Genomic DNA, 14,332 nt, shown 5'->3' on the forward strand with positions numbered 1-14,332 from the left:
ACATGGGGAAGTGACATCCTGGGCCCTTTCCCACTGGCAATCAGGCAAATGAAGTATCTGATCGTCGCCATCGAATACTTCACTAAGTGGATAGAGGCAGAGCCCGTGGCACAGATCACTGCGCATAAGGTACAGCATTTCGTGTGGAGAAACATTGTGTGTCGCTTCGGCGTACCTAGGCGCCTGATATCTGACAACGGGACCCAGTTTGCCAGCCAGCAGTTGAGAAATCTGTGTGCTGAAGTAGGGATCAAACAGGTGTTTGCATCAGTTGAGCACCCCCAGACTAATGGGCAGGTAGAATCGGCAAACAGAGTTCTGCTGAGGGGGTTAAAAAGAAGGTTGGAGAAAGCCAAAGGGGCCTGGGCGGAAGAGGTGCCAAGGATTGTATGGGCATATCACACCACGCCCCAATCCTCTACTATGGAGACGCCTTTTAGTTTGGTATACGGGTCGGATGCAATGATTCCAGTAGAAATACATGAAAGCTCACCACGTTTTCAAAACTTTGTGGTGGAGGAGTCCAATGAAGAGAGGCGGGTAAACCTCGATCTGCTAGAGGAGGCCAGGGAAGAAGCTAGAATAAAAGCTGAAGCGATGAAGAGAAGAGTAGAGCGACAATATAGCTCTAAGGTAAAGCCGCGACAGTTTCAGGTGGGCGACCTAGTGATGAGGAAAGCCCACCCATACGAGTTGGAGAATAAGCTGTCTCCCAAGTGGACTGGACCCTTCAGGGTGACTGAGGCTAAGGGCAATGGTTCGTACAGCCTGGAGACCTTAGATGGAGGCCCTATCCCGCACAGTTGGAATGCAGCCAACTTAAAATTTTATTTCAGTTGACTTATGTAAGCAGTATGTAACAATTTAGTTGAAGGGAACGCTCTTTTTCCCTTTCGGGGGTTTTTTAACGAGGTCACCCTAATAAAAGGAAAAACCAGTTGAGAAAAAGAAGTGCCTTGGTTTTCAGCCTTTATCTTTCCTTGTCAGAAGTAATGTGATGCGTCGCCCAGACCTTGGCGTCGTCAAGAAAGAAGGCGTCGCCCAGGTCATGGCGTCGCCCAGAAAGAAGGCGTCACCTAAGATAAGGGCGTCGCCCTGAGCAGGCGTCGCCCAAGTGAAGTGAAGGCATGCATCGTTGGAAGAACGAGACGAAAAGAAAGCGCTCAGTACATGAAGCATATGCAAAGTAAAGTAGCGTTACAAAAATAAAGTATGACATTGAAAAATTGTTGTTACAAGCAATGTTCAGTACAATGGGAACAGCACAAACGACACAAACGCTACAAATCATGCAAAAACACGAACAGGCTATTTCTCAGCGCTCATCAGAGTCATCACTGGAGGAAGGCGAAACCTCTTTTCCAGCTCGCAGCGCTCGAGTAAGTCGTGTCCTCTTTTCTTGGTTTAGCTTCGAACCTGCACCAGGGAAAAAGACGTATTAGAGACACCATGAAGGAAGACAGGTGCAGTTAGAAAGCAACGAGGGTCGAGTTTCCTGAGGCAGTGGTTCTTACGTATGTACTTCTCAAGAGTCCCAGCGTTGAACTCCAGGCTGATCACCGTAGCAGAGTCAAAACCTCCTGCCTCAGCAAGAATCCGACAAGCTATTTGATCACTTGGAGCTAGATTCTTGAGGGGTTTGGCTTTGAGGACCTTTTCCTCTCTCACCCAGTACAGCGGAAACCCATCCAGAGCGTCGGGGACAAGGTCAGTACGACAGATCCTGAAGAACCGGCCTTTCCACCCGGTGAACGAGCTCTGGAAGGGTGTGAAGAGAACTCTCCCGGGTACATTACTGAGAGTTACCCAGAGGTTGTGTCTCTGCCTCTTCACCTCAAAGAAGTGAAGAAAGAGGTCAACCGAGGGTGCACAACCCAGAAACCCGAAGAGAATGTCGAAGGCTTTGACAAAGGCCCAGCTGTTTGGGTATAACTGAGCCGGAGCGACGTTGATCTCCGTCAGCAGTTCCTTCTCGAACCAGGAGAAGGGTAAGCGCACCCCGATGGTCTTGAACACCACCTGGTAAAAGTAAAAGAAAGGGACCCCGTCGTTGGCCCGTTCGTCCCCACATACCGGCTCCCCTAGAGTGCAAGGGAGCACAGCGATGTCGTCGTCATGCCTCCTCGCAAAGGCCCGGTGGTCATAGGAACATGACCCTCCTTTGTGCTCCTGTATGGCCCTGGTAGAGAGTAAGCATGAACACTCGTCAAGAAGTTCATTCGAAGCCCAAGGGTACAAGTCCTTGGGACGAACTCTGGAGGAAGCAGCATGAGATGACATTCTTTAACAAGATTAGGACTGCCAGAAATGCAAGAGTTGAGTGAGGGGAGCGAAGACTAGAACAACCCTTCGACAGAGAAGAAAGGGTGCAAGAAGAAAGGGTGCAAGAAGGAAGGGTGCAAGAAGAAAGAACGCAAGTAGGTTATGAAGAGTGAGAAAATGATGAAGATAGTTCCAGAGCCTGAAGAGTTAAATAAAGCGGTTAGAGCGCCAAACGACGAGAATGGATGCACCGCACGATTGATACACGTGGCAGAAGATGAAAGGATGACGCTGGCACCACGGGTTTAAATCAGAAAACGTCGTATCAGCAGAATATCCAGTGGTACGATGCGCCGTCGAAAGTGGGTCAGGGGTACAACAGGAGTCAGAAAATGGAATGACTAGATGCCCCATCAACCATACAAGCAGCGCCACGTGGATCAAGTCGAATGACGGAACGTCCCATCAGCTATACAAGGAGCGCCACGTGGATGGCACAGACAAAGCTTTGGGCTTTTCGCTGCCATCAGGCATCGACCAAGGCAAGAATCAGAGTCAATGTCGAAGTAAAGGTAACGCCCGAGGCGTCGCCCGGAAGGATGTGAAGAGCGACACCAGCGTGTGACGTCACGGGCGTCGCCAACCCAAATATCAACTGGCGTCGCTTCCCCGATACCCACAGGTAGGAAAGACTGTGGAGGGAGACGAAAGTGAAGGAAGCAGAGTTAGTTACTGGCGTTGTTTCCCCGATACCCACAGGTAGGAAAGACTGTGGAGGGAGACGAGACCGCCAAACGCCAGCAAATCACTGGCAGGGCGTTCCCCGATACCCACAGGTAGGAAAGACTGTGGAGGGAGACGAAATCAAAGAAGGCAAAGCTAGACACAGGCGTCGCCTCCCCGATGCCCACAGGTAGGAAAGACTGTGGAGGGAGACGAGACCGCCAAACGCCAGCAAATCACTGGCAGGGCGTTCCCCGATACAGTTTCCCTTTTTAGCATTCAGGTACTATAATGGCTCCCGAGCGTTTCAATGTCTTAAATGCGCTACATTTTCTAATTAAGCGCTTTAATGAGCGCGTTACGTTTGTGATTAAAAGCGCTTTAAGACGCTTTAAATGCTTGGGTAGTTTAAATAGCGCGGAGAATGTTGGAAAAAGGGTTGGAACTTTCAGCAAATTTACCAGAGAACTCTCTAGTTGCTTGCTCGTGCTTCAAGGTTACGTACAAGTGACTGGGGAATATTTTTGCCTGAAGGAGACAACACACACATATACACAGTTCTTTTACCACCTTCAGAGTGCCATACGCGGTGCTCAGACACGTAGGTGGACAGTTTTTGGTGTTTCTTGCTGGCTGACTTGAGCGTCGGAGTGCACACGGCCGCTAGGGCGCCTTTTTGTCCTCTTTTTTTCAGGAATCCACGGGCAACCAGTGGGAAGGAGTCCCTAGCTGACGGTTGAGGTCGCGCACGAAGACGTCCCGGTCAACCGGACGGAACAGAAGGATTGCTGATACAGGCCCAAGAGCACCCGTCCAGCAACCCCATTCAGACTAACCCAGGACCTGTCCCCAGGGTTCTTCGCCTCGAAGAAGTAGAGAAACACATCCACAGAGGCGTTAAGCCCGAAGTAATTGCAGAGAATCTCAAATGCCCGGATGAAAGCCCAGGCATTTAGATGGAGTTGGCAGGGTGCGACGTTCAGCTCCATCATCAGCTCCTTCTCGAAAAAGGTGAAGATGGCAGAGTAGACGAAGGTGAAGGGCACCCCATTGGTGGCTCTCTCATCCGCACAGATGGGCATCCCTCGAGGAGGAATGCGTATACGGATATTAATGTCGTTTTCCCTGTCGACGACGCAAGAAGGCTCGTCTGGGTCGTTGCTCAGAAGGGATGTGAGGTGACCCTACGGTAGTAGGGTGGAGGTTTCGGCCAGCAACGTCAAGGGAGCCAGTCGTAAACCCTGGCGTTGTCATGGTAGGAGGTAGCATCGGGTGGTGGCGGCGCCGGTGCACTTGCTGAAGGCTGTGCACCAGAAGACGAAGCGACGATTCGAGCAGTTTGTTTTAAGAGGGCCATTGCAAGATAACTGCAATGGAGAAAAATGAAGGGTCAGAGGAATGGAAGAGGAAGAAATGATGAATGGTTCGGTGAAAAACAGAGGAAGGGAAGAAGAAAGAGATGTCCAGGTGAAAAAGAGGAAGAGGGAGAAGCAGAAAGCAGAGTGAGGGGTGCGAAAACCCTAGCGCGGGTCGAGAAGAGGAAAAACAGAGAAGATGAATGCATGATAATGAAAGGGACGAATGCAATTGGTGAAAAGAGCCTAAATAGACCAAGGAAGAAGAAAAACCATACCTTTGAGTGATCGCGAAAGGTTTGGAGGTAGAAAGCTTGAAGGAAGATGGGCGCGCAGAGAGGGAATTCGAAGTGAGCCTGAGAGTGTTGAAGAAGATGATGAAACAGTGAAAACGCGCGCCTATTTGAATAAGGGAAGCGCTAGCGGCACTCCACGCTGGCCGTTGATGCGACCACGTGTCGCAAGATTAAGAAAGGAAGTTGTAACGTTAAAGGGCGACACGTGAGGTGGCACGTGATTCACACTTATCTTGGAGAGCCTTGGTTCCCTCAAGTGGCGGCAATTCACACTTATCTTGGAGCGTTCACACTTCAAGTGGCGTGTTCATCAACCAAGAACTTCAACCACATAAGTCTTCTTTCTTTTCCATCTTCTCCCTCCATTTCCAAGCTCATATGAACTCCTAAACATGTCTTAGGCTCTTTTCTTGCAATTTCATTCGGTGCTTTAGCTTTAGCTCATGTATTGTTCGGTTCATCTTCTCTTTTGCTGGATTCAATTGGTTCTTCTTCATTTTCTCTTGATTTGTTCGATGCATTTCAATTATTAAGCAATTTAATCAGTTCATTTGAGTTCTTATGCCTTTTAATCGGCTCAATTGACAAGAAATGGATTTCTCTATGAGTTTTGGTGTGGTTGCTCAAGTTTTGGTGAGTTCTTGAATCAAAGAACATTGATCCAATTCTAGAAAAGTGCCTATTCACTTTCCAACTCAAGTTGATTCCATAAAATGTCAAAGAATCATCTATATCTTGCTATTGGAATCATATCATGTGGTATCATGAGTCTTAGGTTTGTTCTTGTTTGATTTTGAGTTGTTTTGGCACTTTTAATTCAAGAACTTTACATTCTTGTTGTTACCTTTCTGTTTTAGGTTTATTTTTTGGGTATTTCTTGCTGTTTTTCTTGTTTTTATTACATTGTGTTTGTGTCATTTTAATTTTTGAATCCTTTTAAGTTTTGTCATAGTCATGTTTCTCCAAGCATGTTATCAATTCTTTGTGGTTCTTTTGTTGTAATTTTTGTTTCTTGATTTTATGTTAAGAACAGTGATCCGGTCGGTCATCGGTAGTCGATGACGTCAGCAGCAGATAACCACGTGGACTACTCGAGGGTGACACGTGGATCAGGTGGCCGAGAAATCAGGGAGGAGATCACCTGGTATGGTTATCGGTGGTCAGTAACCGAGTGGCCACCGACAGATCAGTTCCAAGATAAACACCCGGGGGAGAACGCGAGAAGCAATAGAGTACCGATCAGTCATCGGGTTCATGGTCATCGGGGTTTCGTGTTACACGCAGTTAAACTGGGACTGAGATTCCCAGCGAGAGCGTTACGCATGGACCTCGCATGATCATACCTCAGAGAAAGAAGAGCTCCTCGTCGGTATAGTCGTGCACGAGAGTGGCCTGAGGGAGTCAGCAAACCGGTCGGTGATTGGTTACTCTCTCAACCCATTACGTGCATGGCGTCGTGAAGGGGAAATCGTGTATGTAGAGAGCAATGCTTGGTGAGTGTGCCTAGTCCAGCCACACCTGGCGTTCTCCTGGGAATGTGCGATTTCACCCAGATGGAAGAAACGCGCTAAGTTACTCCGCAAGGGAATAACTTAGGCGCACAAGAGATGCGCTAGAGCCCTTCAGGTGGAGGCACGTGAACGGTTAGATGCGAGTTGCATGCCTCCACGTGTCACTGTCTGAGAGGGGCGCGACCCAGATAAAGGTGCACTCCGTGTCGTGAAAGGTACAGGCAGAAAACCCAGACACCCACGACCCTGACTGTGGTACGTTTTCGTACAAAAGCATAACAAAATTCTGACACGCGCAGAGGACAGCGTAGCAGAATTCTGTTAGGCACAGATACAGAGGGCGATAAAAAGAGGATTAGAGAGAAATACACACACACGTTTTTTTACACACATTATTTTCTAGTGATTCTGTGATCTAACTTGAGCGTCGGAGTGCAAACGGCCGGTAGAGGCGCCGTCTGTGTGTTTGCAGGTTGCGTTCGGAGTTCCCAAGGAGGAGGTTCTAAGAGTGTTCCTGCAGATAGCATAGTTGCCCGAGGCGGGTCAAGCAAGCGACAAGGCAATTCCCCCACGCTCGAGTTGTCGTCAGGATCAAACAGTTTTCTGTGTTTGATTCTTGATCCTTTGGTACATTTTGTTTTTAGTATTGAGTTCATACTTGTGTATTAAACCTATACAAGTTCTATAACATCATTGTTATTATGTCTTTGCTAGTTCTTAATTCTGTTTTTCATTCCTATTAGGATTCCTCTGTTTTCCTGAAAACGTGCTGACTGTTTCGATTTATTGGAATTGATTTGCTTACTGGAACTTTTTGAAATTCTGGATTTGAGTTCGTCAAAGTGTTTTAAAAGAGTAGAAAAAAGAAGTACTTCAAAATTCAAAGTACAAAAAAAATGATAAATGAAATACGAACAGTGTGTAATTCTGCCGAAAAAAATACGGTAATCTAGCAGTGATTTTAGAAAATTTATCACAATTAATTGGCTTACTGTTTTTGAGTAATTCCAGTGCTATTATTGAGATAAGATCTTGAACTTTCTGTGGTTACAATTTCATAATCCAGTTCTCTTTATATCATTCCATATAAATTTGTAAATATCACGCACATTTTGCACAAAAATATTTTCCACTAGTTCTGTTTTTGTTTTCATCATCTAGTCTAGTGCTTTTCTCTAGGTCTCTTTTGTGTGCCTTCTTTTTCATTCAGTACCTTATTTTCTTGCTTGTCTTTTCTTCACTAATCTTTGAGTTTGTCATATATCTAGTATTTCTTTTGTGATAGCCTTTTCTTGTTTGTCTTTCTTTATTCTTTGGTTTTGTGGTGCATAGCTTTGAGATTGTGTGCTATTGCTTTGACATCTTTCATTTGAGGTTACTAAAGGCCTAAAGATCAGATTGGTAAAGGGAGGTATTCTTTCTTCGGAGTGCTTTGAGTGACTCCTACCTTCGGCATTTTCTTCTAATTGTTGTTGCTAACTTTGTTTTCTTAACATTGTTTGTTCTTGTGTTTCCTGTTTTTCTTTTCTAATGGATACCTATTCAAGTGCTGAATCTTCAAAGCCACGCTCTACTCATAGAGCTTATGTTCTTAATGAATTGAAAGAAGCAAGGAAGGCTCTTGCTCAAAAGGATGAAGAATTGCAAAAATTAGAAGCACGTATGGCCAAGATTGAATTGAAGCAAGAAGGAGTTGTCCATGCATGAGAGACAACCTTCTCCTAGGCATTCTTCAAAGGGTTCTACATCTGCTCACGGCTATAGAGATGATCCTAGACGAAGGAGGCATCATCATCATTCTAATGAGAGACACCATCTGATGAGAATCAAATAAAGGAGGCTTTTATTAAGGAAGGAAGAGGACATCCACCCATCATCATCATAGACCTTCATCAAGAGGCTCTTCCAATGATCATGGACGTGAAGAAGATCATAGAAGAAGGAGACCTCAACCCAACTTTCATGGATTTAGACCATCTCATGCTCATGAAGATAAACGTGAAGATGGCTACTACCGAAATGCAAAGGCTAGGCTACCTTCGGTCCAGCTTCCTTGTTTCAATGGCTCTAGTGATCCTAATGTATATTTAGATTGGGAGGCTAAGTGTGAACAAATATTTGAGACCCATAAGATCCTTGATGAGCACAAATATAAGCTAGCCACCTTAGAATTTAGTGATTATACCAAAGAATGGTGGCGTACAATTGTAATGGACATTATGTATCGCAAGAAACCTCCCGTGGTTTCTTGGAATACTTTGAAAGAGTATATGCGCGCGAGGTTTGTTCCTCATTCTAGGAAGGAACACTTGTTGAAGTTCCAAAGGCTTCCTCAAGGACATAGGATGGTAGATGAATACTTTAAAGATTTTGAAACCACTTTGACTAAAATGAATATGCATGCTAATGAAAAGTCAAAGATAAAATGGTTTGTGCGTGGTTTAAGAAGAGATATTAGAGAATTTATAGAATTAAATGAGTACTCTTCTTTGAAGCAAGTGCTTCGCATAGCCATCAAGATGGAATTGTATCTTTTGAAAACCAAGTCTACAAAACAAGTTTCTACTACAAATTCTTCTACTCCTAAGTCACCTACCAAAACTTCCAATATAAAATGTTTTAAATGTTTAGGTTTTGGGCACACAGCTCTTCATTGTCCACAAAAAACCTTAATGACAAACAAGGTAAAACAAGACCTACCTCACCCACCTCCCTCACGTAAAAATGAAAAAGACAAAGAAAGCCAAGTTGACATCAGTCTTATCCTTTCACCTCCAAGGTGTTTTCCTTCCTTATCTTTTTCATTACCCAAGGTTTCTATTTCAACACCATCTTGGTTAAAAAGTGTTAGGGATGATTTCATACCTCCTAATGGTTTTCACCATTTAAGAGGTCTTTTTCCAAAACATATCATCATTCCCAAACAAATTTTTCCAAGTTGGTCGATTTATAGAACCTCCTTTTCTGAACTCCCATTGTTTACAAATGATAAGTCATGTTTACATTTTTCTTCCACTTTTAATTGTAAAACTAAACTGACTTTGTTATATGCAGGGATTCAGAATTCGTGGACGAATTCTCTCCAACTCGAGGAGTATGATGAGAATCAAATAAAGGAGGCTTTTATTAAGGGAGGAAGAGGACATCCACCCTCACATTTGAAGTTCTTCCTTCTAGTCTTCTCAAAATTAAAAGAAGACATAAAATAAAGTAAGGATCAAGCCTATAAGCCAAAAAAGTCTACAAGCCGTCAAAGAATGGGCTTCAAATAAATATCTCTCTTTATAGTTTCTTTTATAAAATGTAGAATGTTTAAATATATAGTTTTTAGGAAGGTGCTTCGGGGGAAACCTTAGATACCTCTTTTGTAAAAGCATCTTTAGGCATTAGTTTAGAATTTTCTAGAAGGTGACTCTTCATGCTTCACTTTAGGTGCTAGAAGTGAAGGGACTTTTGGTTAGCTTGTTTTGTAACCTTCATGACCAGCCCTTGCTCCTATAAAAGGAGGGCTTAGGTCCTTCATAATGCAGATTTGGAATTTGTAGTAAAGAAACTCTCCCAATTTGGTGATTGAGTGAGTGAGATTTGATTTCTCCTCTTCCTAGTCTCATCTTGAGAGCCTTGGTTCCCTCAAGTGGCGGCAATTCCCACTTATCTTGGAGCAATCACACTTCAAGTGGCGTGTTCATCAACCAAGTTCTTCATCCACATAAGTTTCCTCTCTTCTCCATTTAGTTCTTCCATTTCCATGTCCATATGAACTCTAAAACAAGTGTAGTTTCTTTTATTCGATTCATCTTCCTTTTCTTGCACTTTGGTTCGGTTCTTTTCAATTTCTTCCTGTTTTAATTCAGTTCAGTAGCTCCTTTTCATTTTTGTTCGGTTCAATTGCTTTCTTTAGAGTTTCAATCGGTTCATTTACTTTCTTGTTCAATTTAATCGGTTCAATTAGCAAGAAATGGGTCTTCCATGTGAGTTTGGTGTTTGGTGCAAGTTTTGGTGAGTTCTTGAAACATAGAACATTGATCCATTTCTATTAAAAGTGCCTATTCATTCTCCAACTCAAGTTGATTCCATAAAATGTCAAAGAATCATTTATATCTTGCTATTGGAATCATATCACCATCACCGTAACCAAAGACCTCACCATGAGTCCAAGCCTCAAGTTCCTTTTGTCAAAGTTCCTAGTTTTAATGGGCATACTGATCCTAATGTATATCTAGATTGGAAGGCTAAATGTGAACAAACCTTTAACACCTATGAGCTTGAAGAGGACCAAAAGGTGAAGATAGCCACCCTAGAATTTGTTGATTATGCCATGAAATGGTGGCATAGCTGGAACGATTTGGTTGAGTGTATGCGCTTTAGATTCGTGCCACCACACTTTAGGAAAGACCTCATGTTGAAGCTCCAACGGTTTCAACAAGGCACGCTAAGTGTGGATGCCTATTTTAAGGAGTTAGAAACGCTTTTACTTAAAGTTAATTTGAAAGAAAGTGAGGAAGCTATGATAGCTAGGTTTGTAAGTGGCCTAAGAAGGGATATTCAAGATGTTGTTGAACTTCAAGAGTATTCATCTTTGGGATCTTTGGTTCACCTTGCAATGAAGGTTGAACCCAAATTGCTAAGAGAAATGCTTTTAAAAACTCTCCCAATGATGGTTACTGCAACAACTCTTGGAAAAATAAAAAGTCTTTTTCAAACCTTGCTTCTAAGGATTCTTCTTTCACACCTAAAGAGTCTAAGCCTTCTACTTCTACTCATATATCACCCATCAAATTGTCTAGTAAGAAATGTTTTAAATGTTTGGGATATGGTCACATAACTTCTAATTGCCCTTCTAAAAGGAATATGTTTGTACATAATGGGGTAGTAGTTATTGAGCATGATTCCAATTCATCTAGGCATTGTTCACCTTCTAAGCCATCAAGTGAGATTGAGAGCGAAAGTCCTTGTGAAGGTGACTTATTGATGATAAGGCGTATGTTGGGAACAATTCAAAAATCATTGAATGATACCCAAAGGGAAAATATTTTTCACACCCGTTGTCTTATCAACAACAAGTTATGTTCCTTGATTATTGATGGGGGTAGTTGCACTAATGTGGCTAGTACAAGAGTTGTGGAGAAGTTAGTCTTACCCACTATGTCTGATACCAAGCCTTATAAATTGCAATGGTTAAGTACCGAAGGTAAAATCATGGTTAACAAACAAGTCCTCATTAACTTTGCAATAGGAAAGTATAAAGATGAGGTTTTATGTGATGTTGTGCCCATGGAAGCAACTCATCTTCTTTTAGGAAGGCCTTGGCAATATGATAGACATGTTTTACATGATGGCCTATCCAATACAATGTCTTTTTCCTTCCAAGGGCGCAAGGTTATCTTAAAACCCCTCTCTCCCAAAGAGGTTCATGAGGATGAGGACCAAATAAAAACGAAAACTAAAAGAGAAAATGAGAAAGAAAAAGAAGTAAGTAATAAACCGAGTCACACCACTTTATCCACTAAATCCATCATGTTGACTCATGCTATGCCTCAAATGGAACCTCTAAGGTCTTCTTGTTCTTTATCTTTTTCATTACCCAAGGTTCCTATTTCAACACCAACTTATGATTTTTTTCATACCTCCTAATGGGTTTCACCATTTAAGAGGTCTTTTTCCAAAACATATCATCATTCCCAAAAAAAAAATTCCAACTTGGTTTGTTTATAGAACCTCCTTTTCTGAACTCCCACTTTTACAAATGCTAAGTTGTCTTTTTCTTCCACTTTCAATTGTAAAAATAAACTGACTTTGTTATATGCAGGGATTCAGAATTCGTGGTCGAATTCTCTCCAACTCGGGGAGTATGTTGGAGATCAAATAGGGGAGACTTTTATTAATGAAGGAAGAGGTCATTCACCCATACATTTGAAGTTCTTCCTTCTAGTCTTCTCAAAATTAAAAGAAGACATAAATAAAGAGAGGATCAAGCCCAAAGCCAAAGAAGTCTACAAGCTTTCAAGAATGGGCTTCAATTAAATATCTCTCTTTATAGTTTCTTTTGTATAAAATTCTAAATAATATAGAGTAGTGTTTAGGAAGGTGCTTAGAGGGAAACTTTAGATACCTCTTTTGTAAAGCATCTTTAGGCATTAGTTTAGAATTTTCTAGAAGGTGACTCTTTGATGGCATTCCTATGAGCTCTTCTTTGCTTTTTGGAGATGAAAGTTGCGGAAGCTTAGTGGATGAGAAGAGCAAGGCCTTCCTAGGAAGTATGGGTGCCTTGAAGGTGCATGAAGAGTGTGAAAATAGGGAGGTTCGGCCAGCCCCTTTGGAGGTGATGAAATAAAGATTAAAACCTAGATACTAGGCAAAGAGTAGTGTATGGCTCAAAATGGGCAGCATAACTTTACTCTATTCAATCTTGAAAATACATGAGGTTGGCTCCTCCTTTTATAGGCTAAGGAGGACCATAAATGGTAACCTAAATGATGAGCAAATGCAATCCAAATGAGATGCAAATGAAAGCCAAATTCAAGGTGTTGGTCACATGAAAAGTGGTGCCTATTTTTAGCACTTGTGAGGTAAGCTTCTAAAATGTTTCCATGTGCTCATGTATCTAGAAGTTACTCTCATCTAGGTTTAAATTGGGCTGGTCCTAAGTTTAATTAGAAATGGATATTTCTAATTAAACTTGGGTTTAGCCTTTTAAGTACCACTTTGCATGTTTCAACACATTTTACAAAAATTATTTAAACTATGCTATTTGCACCACAAATAAAACTAAGCTACACTTGATGGGCCTTCTAGGACATGTTTCCCTTCTATTCATTACGCTCTTGCTCTTGGTCTAGACGCTCCTTTGTGGTTGCCCTTCATGAAAGGTTGTCCTAGACGCTCTTTTTGGGTTGCCTTCATGAAAGGTTGTCCTAGACGCTCCTTTATGGTCCTAGACGCTCTTGTGGGTGCCCTTTATGAAAGGTGGTGCTGGGGCCTCTTCCATCATCCCCTCCCTCTTGAAAAGGATTTGTCCACAAATCCAATGCTTTTCTTCAACTAGGGGGATGAATGTAGCTGGATGGTGTCCATCATCTCCTCCTCCTTGAGAAGATCTATCCTCAGATCTACAAATTTGATCTCGGATTGCAGGCTCTTTCTTCGTCAAGGCTTGTCCTCCCGGATCAAACGTCCATCTATGGGAATCTTGAAACAAAGCAAAGGAGTTAGTGTGAGCAATTGGAGAGAACTTAATTGTATGAAGTTGCCATTTTTGTTTTTCTTTTGTTTTTGGCAACTTTTCACAATATTTCCCTTTTGATGGTTGTATGTGTCCTCGAATCCTCTTATGTTTTGTAAAATTTTCAATAGTAGTTACTTTTTTCCTTAGGCATAATTCCTTTAGGAAGTGGTAACAACTTAAAAAGGGAAAGATGACTATGTTCACATACAACTTCAAAAGTAGAAATATGAGTAATCTTGTGGACTACTCCATTGTCTGCATGCTCAATAGGAAAAGGATACTCATCCCAAGAATAATGGTTGTCTCTCATGATTTCTCGAAGCATAGTAGAAAGAGCTATGTTTTCAAATTCTGGAGCTTTATCCATCACTATTTTTTAAGATAAATCATGAAGACTTGTCACTTCTCTAAGGAAGAGTTTATCCATATCCATGGAAATGGACTCAAAACCTTTTGTTATCCTAGGAAGCTCTAATATGAAATTTGTGTCTTGATGGAGGAAGGCCAAGCTCACCTCACCATAGAAGCCAAGTGATGGAAGAGGCCCAAGCACAAGCCCACATGCAAGCCCACCAAAGGGTAGATTTGGGCCAACCATAGAGTTATGGCCAAGAGGATCCAAGAAGACGTTCTTTTACATGTTCAAATGCCATAAACTCTAGTGTAGAGTAGACTTTAATTTCTTGTCAAAATTAGCATAGGAACTTTATTTGTAATTTTCTTAGAATTAATTTTGGCACCTAAAACACCAACCTCGGTAAACTTAGAGTTTCTAAAAAAACCTCTAAATTTACCAAGGCCGGTCTAGAAAGCCCATGGAGGGGGTGAACATAAAAACTAGACACACCCCTTCCCATGTGCTCATTTGTGCACCCATGTGCCATGTGCACCCATGTGCTTCACATTTACATTTCATTTGGCTAGCATTAGGGTTGCATTATGGTCCTCCTTAGCCTATAA

Source organism: Phaseolus vulgaris, chromosome 1 (assembly GCF_051622355.1).
Source record: "Phaseolus vulgaris cultivar YP4 chromosome 1, ASM5162235v1, whole genome shotgun sequence".
NCBI lineage: Eukaryota > Viridiplantae > Streptophyta > Magnoliopsida > Fabales > Fabaceae > Phaseolus > Phaseolus vulgaris.